Source organism: Microplitis mediator, chromosome 3, assembly GCF_029852145.1.
Source record: "Microplitis mediator isolate UGA2020A chromosome 3, iyMicMedi2.1, whole genome shotgun sequence".
Taxonomy (NCBI): Eukaryota; Metazoa; Arthropoda; class Insecta; order Hymenoptera; family Braconidae; genus Microplitis; species Microplitis mediator.
Window position 1 is genome coordinate 11,864,946 of NC_079971.1, and position 20,768 is coordinate 11,885,713.

Sequence of the window (20,768 nt, forward strand, 5' to 3'; positions counted from 1 at the left end):
ACTCAATTTGAAGCTTTTGTTTTAGGTAACGGAATTGTTTTCTGGGTAAAGGCTTCGTAAATATGTCTGCCAACTGTTCCTCTGATTTAACATATTTTAAAGTAATGGTCCCTTTTTCGATAATCTCCCGAATAAAATGATATCGAACATCAATGTGTTTGGTTCTTTTATGAAATTCAGGATTGCTTGCTAACTTAATGGCTGATGTGTTGTCCACATTAACTTGAATATAATCACACTTCACAAACAGTTCTTTTAACATTCTTTGCAACCAGACAGCCTCTTTTGCTCCATGACCTAATGCAATATACTCTGATTCTGTGGTAGACAGGGACACAACACTTTGTTTCTTACTGCACCAGCTGACAGGTGCATTATTGATTGTAAACACATATCCACTTCTTGATCGTCGTGTACCTGAGCATCCGGCATAATCCGCATCTATATAGCCAGTCAATTGAATTTTACTCCTACTTCATCCATACACTATACCATGGTCTAAGGCCCCAGCCAGGTATCGAAAAATCTTTTTAATTGCATTCCAGTGTGTACTTTTAACTGTGTCTACGTACTGGCTGACAATGTTTACCGCACACTCAATGTCAGGTCGTGTTGCTCTTGCAGCAAATAAAGGTGTTATGTCCAAATAAAATTTTTTTTTTTATTTTAATAATTATTTAAAATAATTATTTCTGAGCTCCTCTTTGAAAAGCGCGCGAAAACGCAGCGTCAGCTTTTTCACCTTTTTATGCGGCAAAGAATAGTGGGAAGACACCTGCAATAAGTTTAACGAATAAATGATAAACTGTCGTCACTTTCAACCAATGACGATAATTAAAAATTCCCCATCAATTGTCAAAACAAAGTTTATAAAAAGCCTGAGCACCATGGCTCAGGGCCTTCAGTTCATTTTTAACTTCTTGGTCCGCGTAAACGGCGTCGATAGCCCGTAATCTTATTGCAGAAATCTTCCGACGTGGCAATAAGTAATCGTCGCTGATTTAGGTATCCGGCTGATTAATTTCGTGTAGGATATTATTTTATCAGTTACGGTTTTCCAAATTCACTTTAAATAAATTGTAAATCGATCTAGGTATCCGGCTGATTAATTTCGTGTAGGATATTAATTTATTCATTTACAAAAAAATTCAAATCAATTATACCGTAAATCGATCTAGGTATCCGGCTGATTAAGTTCGTGTAGGATATTAATTTATTCATTTACGGTCATTATTAATAAATTAAATTGCCAATTGAGTTAGATACTCGGCTGATAGTCAACTATCGTGTAGAGTATAGTTCTTAATTGCAATTGAAAGATTTCGAAGATCTATCCGGTTCGAGTGAATTGTGACACAAATCACGTGAATTTGTGATCTCACTTTGTGCCGAGTTTCTGCGCATAAAACCCCTTTTGGGTGTGAAAAAGGACGCATTTATAAATAAAAATCTGTTTAAAATATCCGATAAGATAAATAATCTTATAATACAAATTATATAAAAGTTGTGAAAAACTAGAGTGAACAAGTGACGTTCTGTTAAAACGTTGTAATTTAAAATACTAAATAAAAGATCAAGTTCATCACTCAAGCCGTTCGATTTTCATTCGAAAGTAGTACATAAGACATCATCCTACCAACCCAGCCGCACCCATTCTACCAACCTTACAGGAAGACCGAGTGAGCTGTTTAGTTCTGGAGGGATAATAGCTGCCGCACTAGAAGAATTGACATCGAAAGGTAGGTGAAAGAACTATTTTTCTATCATCATAAAATACTTTTGGCTTAAACAAGAGCACCAGTCTCTTTGAAGACGTTTGGGTTCTTAATTTTCGAAAAGATCCACTATAAATAATAAATTATAGGAAGATAATTTCTTCCTCGTATTCTTTATTGTTGTCCGCACCCTCCAACCCGCTTGTCCAAAATTACTATCGCTACCAAAGGGAGAAATTCCGGATAAATAATTAAAAATTAAGCGGCGGACATAACAAAGGGAACCCACTGCCTCACGATATGGTATACCTGTATTTTCTTCTCCTTGTTTACTTGCACTCACACTCAACATTGATCCGGGTTCGGCAGGTATACTCACTGGGTTCGCATTCTCCATCATAAATCTATTTAAGATTTTCTTAATATAATTAGATTGCTTTATTTTCAACGTTTTAGTTTCTCGGTTTCGTTGAATTTCAAAACCTACAAACTGATCTGCTTCACCGATAGTAATTCTAAATTCACTCTGAAGATACTTGAATAACTGCGGCTTTGGACTTTGATAAGACTAACTCATCATCAACAAACAACATAAGATAGACTATGACATTATTTATGAATCCAACAAATACACATCTATCACTTTCTAAGCTTCGGAAACCAAATTTCTTTAAGAATTCGACAAACTTTTCATTCCAATATCTCAGTGATTGTTTAAGCCCATAAAGACTTCGGAGGAGCTTACATACAAGATTCACCTTCCTTTCAAAGCCTTCTGGTTGTTCCATGTATATAATTTCTTCAAGGTGGCCATTCAGGAAAGCAGTTCTTATATCAAACTGCATCATCTAAAGATCATCACTTGCACATAGTGCAAGAAGGACTCGTATAGATTCATATCTAACCACAGGAGCAAAAGTTTCAGAATAATCATTACCTTTTTGTTGAGAGTAACCTTTCGCGACGAATCTTGCTTTATACCTTGTTACTTGACTGTCACTCCCAGTCTTTAAAGCAAAAATCCATCTGCAACCAATAGTTCGATGACCTGCTGGTAGCTCCTGTAGTTCTTAAGTCTTGTTTTCTTGTAGTGCTGACATCTCTTCATCCATAGCCTGTTCCCATTTTTCGTATTCTTGTGATGAAAGGGCTTCTTTGAAATAAGTTGGAACTGTATCTACCATATATGCTAAAGATACCTCATAATGATCTGGTTGGTTCAACGCATTTCTATCTCTTAATCTTCTTCTATATTCATGTGTACCTCGATTTTCCTCTTCTATCTCAGGCTGTTGTCCTTGTTTTCTTTCTTCTTCGATTCTAGCCTGTTCTCTTTCTTCTTCTACTTCGGCGTGGTCTTTGTCATTGTTGACTATTGTGTTTGGATCCCCAAAACTCAGGTCAAAACTTATACCTTCATTTTTACTGTTTTCATTATTCCTTGATACATCTTTTTCATTAAACACAACATCTCTACTTATATATATTAAACTGGGCCAAAAAAATTGACTATTTTTTTTTCTTAGCTGTATCGAGAATATTATTCAGAATGACAAAAAACAATTTCATGAAAGTTTGAGCCCTTAATATTAATTTTAAGAGGTCTATCATCGCTATTTTTAATGTTAATTCATAATTTGATGTTTTACGTCAGAACTGCTGAAACATTGGGGTAAAAAAAATCATTTTTACTTATTCTTGTGTAAAATTAAATTCCCTACAAAAAAGGTCTGATTAAAAATTTTTGTTAGATAAGCCGTTTCCGATAAATTAAGCTCAATAAATTGATATATTTTTTCGATTTAACATTTTAAATTTTGAATTTTGTAACTGATGAATTAATAAATATCTAGTAAAGACCATGACAGATTTCCGAGAAAAATTTAATGATCTACAAAAAAGGTCTCCTAACATTTTTTGCGAAATTCACTCCTTCGAAAGTTATTCAAGGTTGAATTCGAGTCAAAACGATTTCAATAACGTTAATAACTTTCAAAGGAGTGAATTTAGCGAAAAATATTTAGAGGCCTTTTTTGTAGAGTATTAAATTTCCTTCGAAAATCTGTCATGATCTTTTATAGATATTTTTTGATTTATCAGTTACAAAATTCAAGAGTAAAAATATTAAATCGAAAAAATATATCACTTTATTAAGCTTAATTAATCTGAAACGGCTTGTCTAACGAAAATTTTCAATCAGACGTTTTTTGTAGGGAATTTAATTTTACATAAGATTACGTGAAAATGAATTTTTTTACTCCAATGTTTTAGCAGTTCTGACGTAAAACATTAAATTATAAATTGAAATTCAAAATAGCGATGATAGACCTCTTAAAATTGATATTAATTAAATTTTAAATGAGCATCTGATCCAAATACTCGTAAATGATGAACCTCTAGCTTACAATGAAAACAACTTCCATACGCTGTCTTGTTACCATTCTGTTTAGTTACAATCCGATTCAGTAGATAAGCTGCTGTATTGATTGTCTCAGGCCAAAGTAATTTTGGTACATTTTAAGCGATCATTATTGATCTTGCATTATCTACGAGTGTCCTAATTTTTCGTTCCGCACGCCCGTTTTGTTCATAAATATATCGCGATGAAAATTCATGAATAATTACTTTGTCATTTAAGAACTGAGTGAATTGTTTTGATAAATAGTAGATAAGAAGATATGCTTCACGGACCAAAACAGGGATCTGCAATACCCTCATGGATAAGTGGGGGATTGGAGAAATTTTGCATACCGACAATTGAGATAGGGTGCGCTAGTGGCGCTTTCTGTTGATCTTCCATAGTGGTATCCGAGAGAGGGCGCTTGTGGCATTTTTCTAGTAGATTAAGGGGGCCTGAGGGAAGGGGGATGTGGGATTGGGGGAGGAGATAGAGATTGATACTGTAGGATCAGGGCCTAGACTATGGGGTGGGAGGTATGGGATTGATATGGTTCATGAATAAAGATATAGAGGGCGTTGGAGTGGAGGTATTTTTAAAATTTAGGTGGAAAAAATGACGTATGTTGTTATTGTATTGTTTAAATGTTTTTAAGATTAAAGTTTAAGGTATACGGAAGGGTGGGGATATTTTTTTTTTGGAACAAATGACGCTTTTTTTTACTTATTAATACGTGTATACCTTATCTCATCTTCAGCAACTTTCACTTTTATTTTGTTATAAACAAATGAGTCAATTTTATCTGAAAGTTTACACGTTTATCTAATATTTATCTATTTCACCCCCATTTTTCACCAAAAATGTAGTGGGGATTTGTATTATAAAACCTCTTTCCATCCAAGAAGTCTGTACAGCATACATTTTTGTGTGTGAAATTAGTGGTTAAATGTGTTTAACTCAATCGTTTCCTATTTGTGCTTATGGATAAGTTTAGTGATCTAATTTTTGAGTAGTTTGTTCGATATCCATCCATTTTGGATTGATTTCGAGCTTAAGCTACGTGCCTAGATACAATTCATAGAATCGATTGCTTAATAGTAAATCTAATCGGGAAATTGGAAAAGTCGCAAAATCGCATGATCAATAAATAAAAAATCTGTCTATCGGTTGACCCTGCGGGCCAGCCCCAAAACCTCCCGCTGCTCGAGCTCGAAAACATTGTTGTGGATACATTTTCGAGCTCTTCGAGCTCGAAAATACTTTTGTGTGCCATTGTTTTCGAAAAAAACCGATTTTAGCATTTCTTTCTCCCACGATATCTCAGGAACAAATTGACCGATTTTGATGGTTGAGGCGGCAATTGGCGTATATTATAAAGTTCTAGAGCTGCTAAAATTGTTTGGTTCAGTTGTTTCAAAGATATTCGCAAAAAACCGTTTTTTACCATTTCTTTCTCCCGCGATAACTCTCAAACGAATACTCCGATTGAGATGGCTAAGGCGGCAATCAACGTTTTTTATTAAGTTCTAGAGCTGATTAGATTTTGAAGTTAATTGTAGGAGTCGCTTCTGAGAAATCAATAAAAAACTAAAAAAAAAAAATTTTTTTTTTCGTAATTCGCCAATATTTTCGAATCTACTTAATCAAATGATTTGAAACTCTCAGAAAAGTTGATGGCCAACAAGCTCTTTCGATTGCCGCCTTAACCATCCAAATCGGTTCATTAGTTAAAAAGTTATAGACCGGTCACACACACACACACACACACACACACACACACACACACACACACACACACGCGCGCGCGCGCGCACACACACACACACACACACACACACACATATACATACACTTGGACATCATTCTGAAAATAGTCAGAATAGCTTCCTAGGACCTCAAAACGTCGACATCTGATGAAATTTCGATTTTCGCAAATCGGGGTGAAAACAATAACTTCCTAATTTTTCGAAAATCGTCGATTTTCTTAGCGGGAAGTTAAAAATGGAGCTGATAATCGACTTTGTGGGATTTGAAATGCCGAATTGTGCATTTGTAGTAAAGGAGCTGTGTATTATTGATATAAACAATACTAAATATACCAATGGATTATATCATTGTCAGTATTGGCTATTTCAATCACCAATTGAATACATAAATGCTACGGTTATGCGTGAAAGTGAAAATGAAAATGGCGATAGACATGGAATCATGTGGGATACAGGCGATCAGTGTTAGCATTCGTCACATACGTATCGTACAAAACACATAATTCAGAGTGTTGTACGATTGAACATATGGCCCTCACGATACACCACCATTCCACGATAATTCAGTAAATTCAAGATAATTTACTGATAATCTTTTTTTTTTCAAATTTTACCGCCTAAACTTTTATTAGTATTATGCTGCCCTCTCTTGTAAACGATCGTTATTAATTGTACTTATAAAGAAAATGTTGGTAGTACCGTAGCGAATATTAGTTATGGAAACTGTACTGTATCCGTAACGCTTATCTTTATTATTCACATACTTATTTTTTGAATCAGTTGTTAAGTATTTCGCATTCTCGTTCTCATTTTCAGTTTACATATAATTAATAGCCATTTTCTCGTATTATTGTCCAACTCAATAAAATTTATATTTGGTGTGCATAGCAATAATTCACGTATTTCGTTAATAAATTAACAACTCAAATAATTATATTCTGTAGAAGAAAGATTAAGCCATCAATAAAACTGATTTTAGTAAATTTAAATAAGCTATCTCGGGATAATATAACTCGGGATAATATAACCGGATAAATTAATTAATTAATCATAAGATATTTTGGCATATAAGTGCCATTTTTTTGTGAAATCGGGGTTATGCTTGGGCATTGGTGCAGCGGTCGTGCAGCGGCGGTTCGGCGGTGCTGGCAGAATATATTTTTAACGTGTGGCGGAATTGTCCGCCAAACGGCGGTGGTGCGGTGGTATGATGCGGTAGTGGTGCAGTGGTGGCGCGGCGGTCGATAAAAATTTATAATTTTTGCGTAAAAATAATAATTTCATTTTTACTCGGGCTTCCAGGGCATTTTAAGTATAATGAAAAATTAATGGACTATTCATATTGTATCAAACATAACCCACTATCAGCTTCGAGCCATGATATTCCAGGAATATGGCTTTACCCGTTGAAAAAATATTGTACTACATGCAACAACATGAAATATAATGTACAAAAATAAATTAATGTCTAAACTTTACATGTATGTAGATCTTAAAACTACTTATACTAATTAAAATAATAATAATGTATATTAAAAGGTATAATATAAATAAAAACACACAATACTTATAATGAAAGTCAGTTTTATTTCTTTTATCTTTCTCCTCCTCCTCCTCGTCAATACAATAAATATTTAAGATAATTTTCTTACAGTACTCCTTAATGGATTATACTCAATAATACGATCGTGTAAAATAAGACAATACGCAGATGTTCGATCCAGAAACTGTCCATCAGATTCAAACTCAAGACGAATATCAACTGGTCCAGATTTAATAGATTCATTTTGTTCCAAATAGTCGATAATATAGAGTGGTGCTTCTTCTAAATATTCAGATTTTGTCAATAATGGTTTCGATTCTTTATTATAGTATGACATTTGAAAATTAGTATACATATCATATATTAAAGCATACTGATTACGCCTAATGTTTAGATTTAAATTCCCATGTGGATAACGTTGAGAATTGAGAAATAGCTTTACATCTCTGATATTACAATGATCGAATTGACTGGCGTTTTTCATTACATAATTTTTTCTAGCAGTTTGAAATCCTAGGATCACATATCGTGGCTTTTCCAATTGCGTCGTAGTCTTGATTGGCCAAACATGTTTCGTTGTTCGGGGGAGTAGCGGGTATTCATACAATTGCCATGTGTGAAAGCTTATTGATATAGCTGAATCATTAGCAATAAAGTTGAATACTTGAATTTTTTGCTTGTCAGACATTGTAACGTATGGGACAGTCCCTTCTACCTTATTGAGAAGAAGTTTCACTATTTCAGCGTTATCACCAGCGGCAGCAGGTGTACGTATATATGTATTAACATCAGAATTTGATCTTATAAGAATCAATTCATGTTTAGCATTCATGACAATACGATTATAATCTTCGGCATATCCAAGTATGTAATTTAGTGGTATAGAAATGTTGAAAAATTCATCGTCATTAGTCAATTTACTATCATTATTGATCAACCATACAGCAATCTCCATTAAATTGACTTGCCCAGGACTCAAAGATATATAATTTTTCATGAGACTTGTAAGACCCACATTTTTACATCTATCAATTTTAACAGCATTAAATTCATATCGTATTTCTTCAAACATATGACAAATAACCATATTAACTAAGTTCATAGTTGCACCTGCGCCGGTGCCATCTTCTTTTACAAATCTTCCGCAAATGTGCAGAGAACTTTTGCTTGGTAGAATGCATAAGTCCCGATGTTGAATACTGATTCTAATTTCATCACTATTGTTAAATGTTAATGAAGCATAAGGTTGATGTGAATGATCCTCATAGTGAGAAATTGATTCATCAAAGATGATGAGTTTCTAAATGTCTAAGATTTCCGCCATGGTAATATAATGCAGCACAAATTAACTTTTCTTATTTTGCCAATCCTCCACGTAATTTTAATCCTAGACTTTTGAGGAATTCCACGTTCTGAGGTGTTAGCACTCTGACAGGAGCACGATGACTGATGGGTTTCAGATATGATGATCCACTTTTATAGCTGCCACCAATCTTTTTATCAAACACAACCCCCATTATTTCACTGATTTTATATGCAAACTTATTGTAATCGTTTCACTACGAATATTCACTAAACTCCCATCTTGATCAACAATCAGCAAATGAAGATTATGTATTGACTGTACGGCGACTTGTAAATAAATAATGTGCTCAAGAATAATCCCATTCCAGTCTTGTACGGTAACAAGCATAACCCTTTACCTAAGGCTATAGCTTCCATTGGTGAATTATGCCATTAAGCCTCCTCCAATTAACGTCTAGCTTCCCTAGTCGCCATTACAGTTTTAGCGATACCAGCAGCGCCCCCAGCTAATGCACCAGTAGCGCTTAAGCCAGCAAAAATTGGTCATAAAAATGGTAACAATCCACCCGCTTTTATTTGTGGCATTGTAAATACACGTGATGATCGTATATTTTTTTTCCCACCAACCATTTTTACAGCTGCACGAGCACCCCGCAATGCAGACTTATACGGTGAAATGTACTCATTCCCCCGTAAAAGTACAAAGTTGATAAAGACACTTCGAAACAAACTGCAAATGAAATGTTTAAACCCATAGTGACACCTCTGAGGACATTAGTTGAGAATTCTAAGGCTTTGAAACATGAAATTAAAAAAGAAGAAGAAGAATCATTGCAAAATTTGTTTCTGAAGAAACGTGAACATAGTGACTATCAAACTATTAATGATAATAGTGATATACATCGTGGTCAGCATACTTATGATGATTTAAATGTGAACAGTACTAGTAGCAACAACTTGAATAAAACCATTTTATCACACCCTCTAACCTCTACAAGCACATCTCTGAGATATCATAACTCTATATCTAAATATATTGAGATGTTGAATAAAAAAAATCCTGAAGGCTTGGATACAAGATTTGGTATTCGGAAAAAAAATAATCAATTATTTTTCGGTAATTCACCAGTTCAATTTAGAGATAATATAATATCAGTTAATAATCAAAATCATGTTTTATCTCCGAGGCTTATAGAATTGTTGTTAATAAATGAGCCGCATGAAAATTCAATTACTAAAAGTGATTTAGATTGTAACGGGTAAAATTGGATTTAAATTAAAATGTCCGAGGAACAATTAATTAATTGATTTTGCAAACAAATAAAATTGATAACGAAAGAAAGAGTCAAATCAATTTCAAATGTCGCCAGAAACTCAGGATTTAGACGAACCAGGATTTGGTTTAAAGAAATTAGTAACTTAGAAAGTATGACTAATTAAATCAACAAGAAAATTAATTATTTGAATTATAATTAGTAAAATTAAAGATTCAAATTGAAAGCTACCCCTTTTTGCTAGGATTTAGCTCGCCGGAGTCCAGGGTTAAAAAAAGGGGTCTTTGCAATATAGACAATAAACAAAAACTTCATTTAAACAAGAAGAAAACCTTCCAAAAAAAGAAAAGAAACACAGGTTTAAACAATAATAAACTGGGATTTTATTTAATCAATTTACATTGGCTTGAAGCCCTGTTCTACTACCTCTTTACAATAGTTAACATAAATAATTAAACGCGGTTTTTTATGATGTATAATCTTGGTTATTTATTATTTAAACCGATTATCGCGGTTTACTATTAGTTTAAACAAATTATCACGGTTTACGCGGTCAAGTAACATACGACACACACATACCCAAAATTACGCGGTCTAGTTTCGCGGGTCTACCCCCTCCCGGGTGCATCAGGGGTGTCTGGTTGACTTCCCCGTCGGCCCTATACGAACTCCCTTCCCAAAGGGTAAGTGAATGGTCTCCAACAAACCCCCACCTACTCGGCTCAAAACACGTACCACCCTTTGGCAGAAGGCCTCAGAGTAGGGACCCTCAACCCTCCATGAGAATATGAAACTTCGCTTACCTGGTCCGGTCGGACGCCTGGTAAAGAGAGTTTCCTGTAGTTGTCCGGGAATGGTCTTCTCTGACAACGTCTCTGAGACTGTTGCCTCTATTTCACTTTGTGGATTGTACATTTCTACATAAATTTTATCACATGACTTTCTTAAATTATTTAGTCACCAATTATGATTTATTTTAAAGAATAAACAAAATTTTTTGTATTTTACTGCAATTATGACAATCCAAAAAGTGAAAATATCAAAAATCACCAGTTTAGTATAGAATTTTTTAATCAGTCATACTAATACTAAGTAAAATATTTTGACGCTTTAAATTGTACATTTCTACATAAATTTTATGTAGATTACTTATCACACGACTTTTTTAAATTATTTGGTCACCAACTATATTTTATTTTAAAGAATAAACAAAATTTTTTGTATTTTACTGTAATTATGACAGTCCAAAAAGTGAAAATATCAACAATCACCAATTTAGATATAGAATTTTTTAATCAGTCATACTAATACTGAAAAAAATATTTTCACTTTTTGAATTGTACATGTCTACATAAATTTTATGTAGATTATTGATCACATGACTTTTTTTAAATTATTTAGTCATGAATTATATTATATTTTAGAAAATAAACAAAATTTTTTGATTTTTACTGTAATTATGACAATCCAAAAAGTGAAAATAGTAACAATTACAAGTTTAAATTGAGAATTTTTCTATCTGTCATACTAATACTGAGTAAATTAATATCTTCACTTTTTGGATTGTATACTAGTATAAATCTTACATTGACTGAATATTGTGTGAATTTGCTTTAATTCACTTTGTAAAGTGAGCTAATGAAACAGAATGGATCTGGTTTAGGCGTGAGGTTTTGAACAGTTAAAAATTACACAAGAATTATTAAAGAATAAATTATAGATTTATTTACACTTTCTACAGATAATTATTATTAGAAATAATTATTGATAGCGAATTCAAACACAAGATATACGCGAGAGCGAATGCAACTATAATGAAAAGAAATCACGTTTAAAAATGTCGACACGTGGTCGATAGCGGTTACGATCACGTAAAATTAATTAACTAATTAATTATCCGCGAATGACAAATTATTTATACTCAATAAATAACAGCCTTAATTTACTGACTAAATATTGAATATAAATCAGCACAAGATTTAGTATTAGAACACAAGAAATAGTTTTTTATTTGCGAAGCGGTTTTAGAAACACGAGGTAAACTGTACTAGAGCACGTTGTAGAATAGAATGATGAAACGATGGCGTCTTCCTTCGTTCCCGCTTGAAGGAGATGATGACAGCATGGCTGTCCCAGCGAATTTTCCCATTGGCTTAAAAGCGCGCCAACAGGAAGCAGTTAGTAGCTGATTTTTCTTATTGGCAGCCGAGCACGCCATTATGAGAGACGAATTTTCTGATTGGCCGGGTAATATAATACGAATTATCTTATTGGCCGGCTAGTAGCGGGTTCTCATACAGTTTTTACACGGTCATGAGCAATAAATTGCAAGTGTCGGGCCCATCTAGCGAGTGAACCGGCACTATTCTGACCTTGAAGTCAGTAGCGAGTTCGGCAACTCCCGGAATAGCGAAAATGCACGAAGGATTCGAAATTAATCAAGCTCGTGACTGAACACACTTACTCGGGAAACTCGTCAGTTCTTATTGTTCGGTAATGTTATTGTTTGGAGGCTTAGTTTTCTTTTTGACTTGTTTTGGTTGTTGATCTGCTCTCTGATTCCCTAATCGAAACCAATTAGTTCCAGCTTTGGAAAATTCAGCACTGTCCCAAGTACTAAATTTCTTCAATATTACCTCTGGAACATAATTATTTATTGTATTAGCATAAATATTTGTTTTCAGCCGAGTGTTAATTTCAATTATGCATTCAATCTTTCTAACCTTCGCAAATGTTAATTAAGTTCAACTTATTGACTTTATACTTTGTCTTCTTTCCTTCTCAAGTATTATCGGTAGCAAATGACTGCGAGATTATTGCATTAAGTACTCTCTCTGTGTAATATTTACCTTTCGCTCCTCCAATCTGATGAACAGTTCTTACCTGCATAAATATTTATATATTATTAATCTTGAATACAAAAATTCGTCAGCTAAAAATCAGTTTAGAAATCTCATTTTTGTTTTATTTTACATAAACTAGCATCAGAATTTTGTTTGATTTAGAATAGAGAGTAAATAATTAATCTTTTGTGATAATACATACAGTTCCACTTATTAACATTTACCATGTATAAAACTGCATAGAAAAGTTAATTCTGGATTCGACTTCTAATATTATCGATTTGTTTTTACAAATGCAAGGTTTTGAAGTAATTTTCAATTATATACATGTAGACATTTATATAGTTTTCGTATTCTCAATTCGTAAACAGAAAATATTATCTTGGTTATCTCATGTTTTCAGCTTCTCGAATATTTATAAATTCAAATTAACCACTAACATAATATTTATTAATTCCAACTGCAATAAATTAAGTAATTAAATTACATTCATGAACTTACAAATTGTCGACGATAATCCGGTGAGTTTGACAGTTTTTCTTCGATGGCATCCTCCTCTGCCCTTGATTTCAGTGGCAGATCTTTTTTCATTTGTGAAGCAGTTTCACTATTAACATCACAAGCATTCCCACAAATATTAACTGCCGTTTGTTGCTTTAGATCTTTCACATCTACCGTTAATGCGCCCAGAAGTCTTAAACACTTATTCAACTTTGCTAAAACCAATGAAATTCACAAATTAAAACTAATTTTTGAGTAATATACAAAAGGTGGAAACATTCTGAGGAAATAATAATACCATTAAGTATATTGAAGCCATCGTCGTTATCATCATTTCCTAAGTCGGATGGAGCATCATTTTCCGATTCGGATGGAACATTATTTTCATTATTATTATAGCGTCCAGAACCAGTGGTTCTTGACTCGTCTTCAAAATTTTATTATATTATCGATTGATCATCATTAGTTTTATTCATTTTACGCGCAGACGGCGATTTTGTTGCGACAAACGGAATCTTTCTCTGATCTTCAATTGCAGGGGTCAAAGGCATCGTAGGCATTTGAGAAGCTGTAAAGCGAGACCGGGATGTGATATTGCACAATTTTTTCGTTAAATAAAGGTACACGAATTATAATTTCTTCTCACCTGGTTTAGTTATCCTATCATCGCTGTCTTCATCAGAACTATCAGGTACCATGTTGTTTTTTGAATTAACAGCAGCCGCAGCAACAGCAGTAAGTCGCTTCGATCTAAGTCCTCTTCCTAATGGTTTTTCGGTCGTTGACTCATATTCCGAATCTTTGGCAGCTTTTCTTGCTGCAGCCAGAGTATCTAAACAGAAATGATTATGATAATTATCTAATTATCAACTATGACATAATTATTTTGTAATTTTTAATTAGCAGGTCTAAAAATTTAATTATTTACTACAATATCTTAAAATGTTAATTTCATGAATAGGCCAATCATCACACAGTAAAAAATATTGTGTATTTGTGTCGAAAACGGTTTGTGTTAAAAATTGTAGTGTGTTAAACTAACACAAAGTCTGTGTCACTTTATTTTGTAACATTAAAAATGTGTTATACACTCTTTATTAATACATTTTGGGGGTTACTGTGGAATTCTTTGCGCCCTCTTGTGGCGATATTTCAACATAATCTTTGTGTTAAAAAGGGGTTACACAAAGTTTGTGTCGAAATTTCAACACAAATTTTGTGTCAACCGTTTTTAACACACAAACTGTGTTGATTTTACACAATATTTTTTACTGTGCACTTGGTTCGACTCTCTGTTTTAACATTTGCTGTAGATTTTTAGCAAATGAGGGTGGCCATTGTCACGTCATCTTTTTTCCTTCAGGTTCATCGCAATTTAGATGCCAATTGCTTGGAATTTCAGAATAGAAGTTTTGTCCAATAAAAGAAACTATTGCATATGGTTCTGCCATAGTCTTGTTCACTGTAAAAACGTAAATATTTTTTTAAAAATTACTTTGCATTACTCAGAGCATCAGAAATCTATTTAAAATTAAAATATCTTTAATATTACCGCCTGTATTATTTTTAATAATACAGAAATAATTGACAATGAGATTATTTTTCAACTTTAAATAATAAAATAATATGAAAAATGTGTTTTTACTAGATAAAAATTTATTGTTCAGTCACGAGCTTGATTAATTTCAAGTCCTTCGTGCATTTTCGCTATTCCGGGAGTTGCCGAGCTCGCTACTGACTTCAAGGTCAGAATAGTGCCAGGTCACTCGCTATATGGGCCCGACACTTGCAATTATGGCTCATGACCATGTAAAAACTGCATGAGAACCCGCTACTAGTCGGCCAATAAGATAATTCGTCTCATAACGGCGTGCTCAGCTACCAATAAGAAAAATCAGCTACTAACTGCTTCCTGTTGGCGCTCTTTTAAGCCAATGGGAAAATTCGCTGGGACAGCCATGCTGTCATCATCACCTCTAAGCGGGAACGAAGGAAGACGCCATCGTTTCATCATACTAATTCTCAACGTGCTCTAGTACAGTTTACCTCGTGTTCTAAAACCGCTTTGCTTTCATAAAAGTTTTTTTGAGTTCTTATACTAAATCTTGTGCTGATTTATATTCAATTTTTAGTCAGTAAATCAAGGCTGCTATTTATCGAATATAAATAAATTGTCATCCGCTAATAATTAATTACTGAATTAAAACTATTTTGTAGACACAACTATACAAGCAACTGATTAGAATTTTTTAATTAAAGTATTTATGTAATTTACGCGGGTAAACAATGATGGACTAACACTCTGGATATTGATACTGGGGGCAAGCAAAACATTTTTTAACCCAAGCGTCACATAAAAAAATGTTGACTTTTCGGTATATTTTATTTAATAAGAAGTCATAAATTAATAATTGTCAACTTGAATTCAACAAAATATTACCAAAAAAAATTTTTGTGCCGCTTGGTAACTTCCTGCTGTAAAAATGCATTTTTCATGGTGCTCTTGGGCAGCATAAGATAAATTCGTTCCTGCGGAAAAAGAGCGCGAAATGGCTACAGCGAAATTTTCGCAACTTAAATATAGTTGTTGTCATTAGTGGAGCTCATAAACATAATATTTATAAATATACCACAAGGCTTCATACATATATTGAGACAAATCGCCTTTTTGCTTGGCGATTCTAACCAGCAGCCACCGGGATTCGCGGGTTGATCCCTGGCTTAGGCTGGCCTTTACGAATTTTTTAATTATAGGGCAGAGCAATGGGCTAGGGTTCTTGCAAAGTGAGAACCCGCACTTGTCCAAACTCGGCAACGTATAAAAAAGCTTATCAACTCACCTCATGGCTTATTATAATTATAGATTATTCTTATAAATAGTCGAATTACTATTTGTAACTTAATTAATATTTATTTTATGAGACTATTCGATAATCTTACCAGTAAAATAGAAAATAAATAGGATGAACAGATGATAGATACAGTGAATGATTAACAATTGCAATGATTGTTTATTGCCAATTATAATAATAAAAATTACTTACAAGAAAATGCAAGCGCTGGATGTAATGCAGACAGATGCGTAGCACAGTATAATTTTATATTGCGAGTATATCGCCGGTAACGTACAGTAACATTTAATTGAACTAACTTTATTTATAATAATTAGTAAACTTGGACAGTAAAGTATATCGCAAGAGAGTTGCTAGTAATACAACTAGAACGCAAGTTAATTTCCCAATTTACAAAGTAGTTATCCGTATTAACAAGGTCGCAAATAAATTGCTAGTATATGACAGTAAAACTAAATTATACGTCTTAATGCTAATTGATCCAGGATCGAAGTGATTGACCGATAATCCCGGGCGTAGGGCTCGGGACCGTCCCCACTTCACCCCTACGGCCATGCGTTGACGTAACAATCAGTCATGTGACCATGTCACTATGACTTGTGTAGTTTCAGACGGCAACGAGACGGGGAAAATTGGGAACCGCAAGGCTGAAGGCGAAGATGACAATTCACATTTTCTCAATATGAAAGTGGACTAGTGTACATTTAATTGTTTTATATTTATAATTGCATCTAGTTGTTTATAAGAAAAACGTACGTGGAAGTGCATGGAAAAATAATTAAATATATTTTATTCTTATACAACTGTGAATATTTCATTTTTTATAAATTTTTTTTATGTAGTAAAGTTAAAATCTAACCTGCTCAATTAAAACGTAAAATAACTTTAAATCACAGACACTTTTAAAAAATTTTTTGATTTTTCTAACTAGCCAAGTATTTAGGGCCAGTTTTTCAATCCGAGTTTATTTTTATCCAGGTTTTAATTAATATTGTTAATATATCTATATACTAATAATATACCTGCAATGATAATTAAACCCGGATAAAATAATCAACCTGGTTTCAAAAACTGGCTCTTAGAAAAAATAATAAGAATATGTTATGTCCAATAAATTTTTTTATTTAATTTATTTTATTTCATAAATAAATTTACGAAACTCCTCTTTACAAAAGCACGCGAAAACGCAGCGTCAGTATTACCATCACTTATGCGTATAAAAGTAGCGCGACGATTTTTGCAATAACGATTGACGAATAAATAAAAACTTGTCGTCATTTTCCACCAATGACAACAATTTAATTACTCCCATCAAACATCAATCAGAGTTTTTAAATAGCCTGAGCACCATGGCTCAGGGCCTTAATTGACTATCAGATCTCATGATCTTGAGCCTTACGGCAGTGTTGCCAACTCTACCTACTTTTCGGTAGGTCTACCAACTTTTAGTGCCGTGATCAAACCTACCACTTTTCAGCAAAAATCTACCAACTTTTGAAGTTTTAAAAAAGTTTAAATCAAACCTCCCTGAAAATGTTATTAAAACTATAATTTTTTTATTTTTCGTAATCTTTCTCTTGCTTTTTCACCCTTTGATGGATTCATCGAACTTAATCGAAAATAGAGGGCGTTACAGGTTGATGTCCAGGTCACATCATGGCGGCGTTAGATCTTAATCTTTCTACATACGAATTCTATATATTTGTGTTTACACTCTATATATCTATCGCGATTCCATTAACAAATAAATAATTTGATTCCTAAAACGTTTCAATTGAACACTATCAAAATGAGTGAAAGTGAAAGTGGAAACAAAGAAAACTCTTCTCCTCGAAAATTAAAAAAGATGCATTGTTGCGTAAATATCAAATGTTCGCGCCAAAACACTTGATAACTCTACGCTCTACTATACCAGAGGTGCTGCTATCGACGCGCCTTCTGATACTCGGAATTTCAACTCGATAGTCAGCTACGCAGCAACTGGCATTATTCTACAACACCTGGTATAGAACACCACGTGCCATCAGTATAATAATAATTAATTACATCGTGCAAATTATCGTGCTTCATTGATTATATCAATTTGATCACTACTCGCTAATTCATCAGGTATTGTTATTTATCTATATTTTTCATTGACATTCTCAGCTTAATTCATAAAATCTGTGATCATTTTTGTGTTGACCGCGTGTCAAAATAACCTGCCGGCTATATCTATATATATACTCGCCATCACGTGACTTTGCAGCCACAAATAATTTATTTTAAATTTACAATTACTTTCATTACTCATTGCTTAATTATTTACTCGTACTCGATGTCAACTGGTGTGACTGATGTCATCATTCAGTCATCCAGTCATACTTAATCCCTAAAATCAATATCTTTTTATTTGTGACTGCAAAGTAATTATTATACGTTCTGATTCGGCTCGCTACGCATCTATTAGTTTATACTCGGTTCTTACTCATACTCTATATGTCGCGTGTTGAAATTATCTGTGACTTAAATTTATACTCGAAATATTTGTGATATTTGTAAATCATTAATTGTCAATAATTTATTCATTACTGCGCTCTATGTAATTTATTAATTCACGTGTATGGTGCCGTGTAAAATTATAAAAACTCATACTCATTTAAACTCGAAAAAACTCAATCTTCAATTCAACTACGCTCTATATATAATGTATATGGGGCATTCCATGCCAAATCACCGAGGTTTCGGCCCGACCCCCTTCGATTTCGCTGAAAATTTTTTATCATTTTCTACCCTACCAAAGACATTTTTCTGAATTTTTTCAGATTTTTTTACCCAACCCAAAAAAAGTTACGAATTTTTGAAAAAAAAACGCTCTTTTTTTTCAAATTGCTGTAACTTTGACACAAATTGACATTTTGGCACTTTTTTTTTTTTGAAAAATTTTGTTTTTAATTGTAGTTTTCAGAAAAAAATACAAAAAATTTTTCGGAAGTCACGATATATAAAATATTTCAGTTTTTTCAATAAAACCGTAATTTTTTCGAAGTCGGAAACCTTCGATTCTCAATTTTTTTGTCTCAAAAAAAACTTCAACCAAGACAGTATTGGACCCCGCCATTCCCATTTTGTGCCGACTTTCCTTTACATTTTTTTTTTTCGATTGAAATTAAAAAAATTTCTAAATTTGGCTTATTTTTTATGACTTTGCGCTGAAGTTTCTTTGGATTGTTTTTAAAAGCTCAGAAGTTGAATAAAATTGGACAATAACAACCGTAAAGTGTATTAGGGGCAAGAATTGATTTTTTCGGAAGAAAATTCCCAATTTTGAAATACAGTGAAACCTAAACCTACAATTAACCTTCTCACTAAGACAATTTATAGATAAACTTAGAAAAATATCGATAGCCTTATAGACAATTTTAGATCAAATTGAACGGAATATAGTATAGTACCGGATATCTCAACTGGTAGAGCACTCGGCGTGATACCGACATGGTCTAGGTTCGATTCTCAGTTCGGGCTATCGATATTTTTCTGAGTTCATCTATAAATTGTCTTAGTGAGAAGGTTAATTGTAGGTTTAGGTTTCACTGTATTTCAAAATTGGGAATTTTCTTCCGAAAAAATCAATTCTTGCCCCTAATACACTTTACGGTTGTTATTGTCCAATTTTATTCAACTTCTGAGCTTTTAAAAACAATCCAAAGAAACTTCAGCGCAAAGTCATAAAAAATAAGCCAAATTTAGAAATTTTTTTAATTTCAATCGAAAAAAAAAAATGTAAAGGAAAGTCGGCACAAAATGGGAATGGCGGGGTCCAATACTGTCTTGGTTGAAGTTTTTTTTGAGACAAAAAAATTGAGAATCGAAGGTTTCCGACTTCGAAAAAATTACGGTTTTATTGAAAAAACTGAAATATTTTATATATCGTGACTTCCGAAAAATTTTTTGTATTTTTTTCTGAAAACTACAATTAAAAACAAAATTTTTCAGAAAAAAAAAGTGCCAAAATGTCAATTTGTGTCAAAGTTACAGCAATTTGAAAAAAAAAGAGCGTTTTTTTTTTTAAAATTCGTAACTTTTTTTGGGTTGGGTAAAAAAATCTGAAAAAATTCAGGAAAATGTCTTTGGTAGGGTAGAAAATGATAAAAAATTTTCAGCGAAATCGAAGGGGGTCGGGCCGAAACCTCGGTGATTTGGCATGGAATGCCCCATATAATATTTCATGTGTACGGTGCCATGCAATTTATGTTAACTCAATTAAACTCAAATGCAATCGAATAATGTTTAATAAGTGCTCTCATAAAATTCGTGATCGACTCTTGTACTCTATGTTATTATCTGTGATTATTTTTATTAAATATGAACAATACACCAAATTAGTGAATTATTATTTCTTTCACCATCCCGATTTAGCAAATAAATATTTAATGTAGTTTTTAAGTTAATATTTTACATGCATTATAATCGAAAATATTCTCAGCTGTGGGAAAAAGAAGCAGAATATGCAGGTTGGGTTATAGCAAGTCGTAAGGGAAATGATTATTTTCACTGTAAGGCATGTGGATGTGATTTAAAGTGTGGTTGAG

General features: G+C 33.2%; 1 protein-coding gene across 9 annotated transcripts in view; it reads left to right on the top strand.

Moving 5' to 3' along the window:
- Positions 1 to 20,768, top strand: part of LOC130665417 (glutamate receptor ionotropic, NMDA 2B) — a 1,452,633-nt gene that overhangs the window by 1,045,461 nt on the left and 386,404 nt on the right. The window lies entirely within an intron of this gene.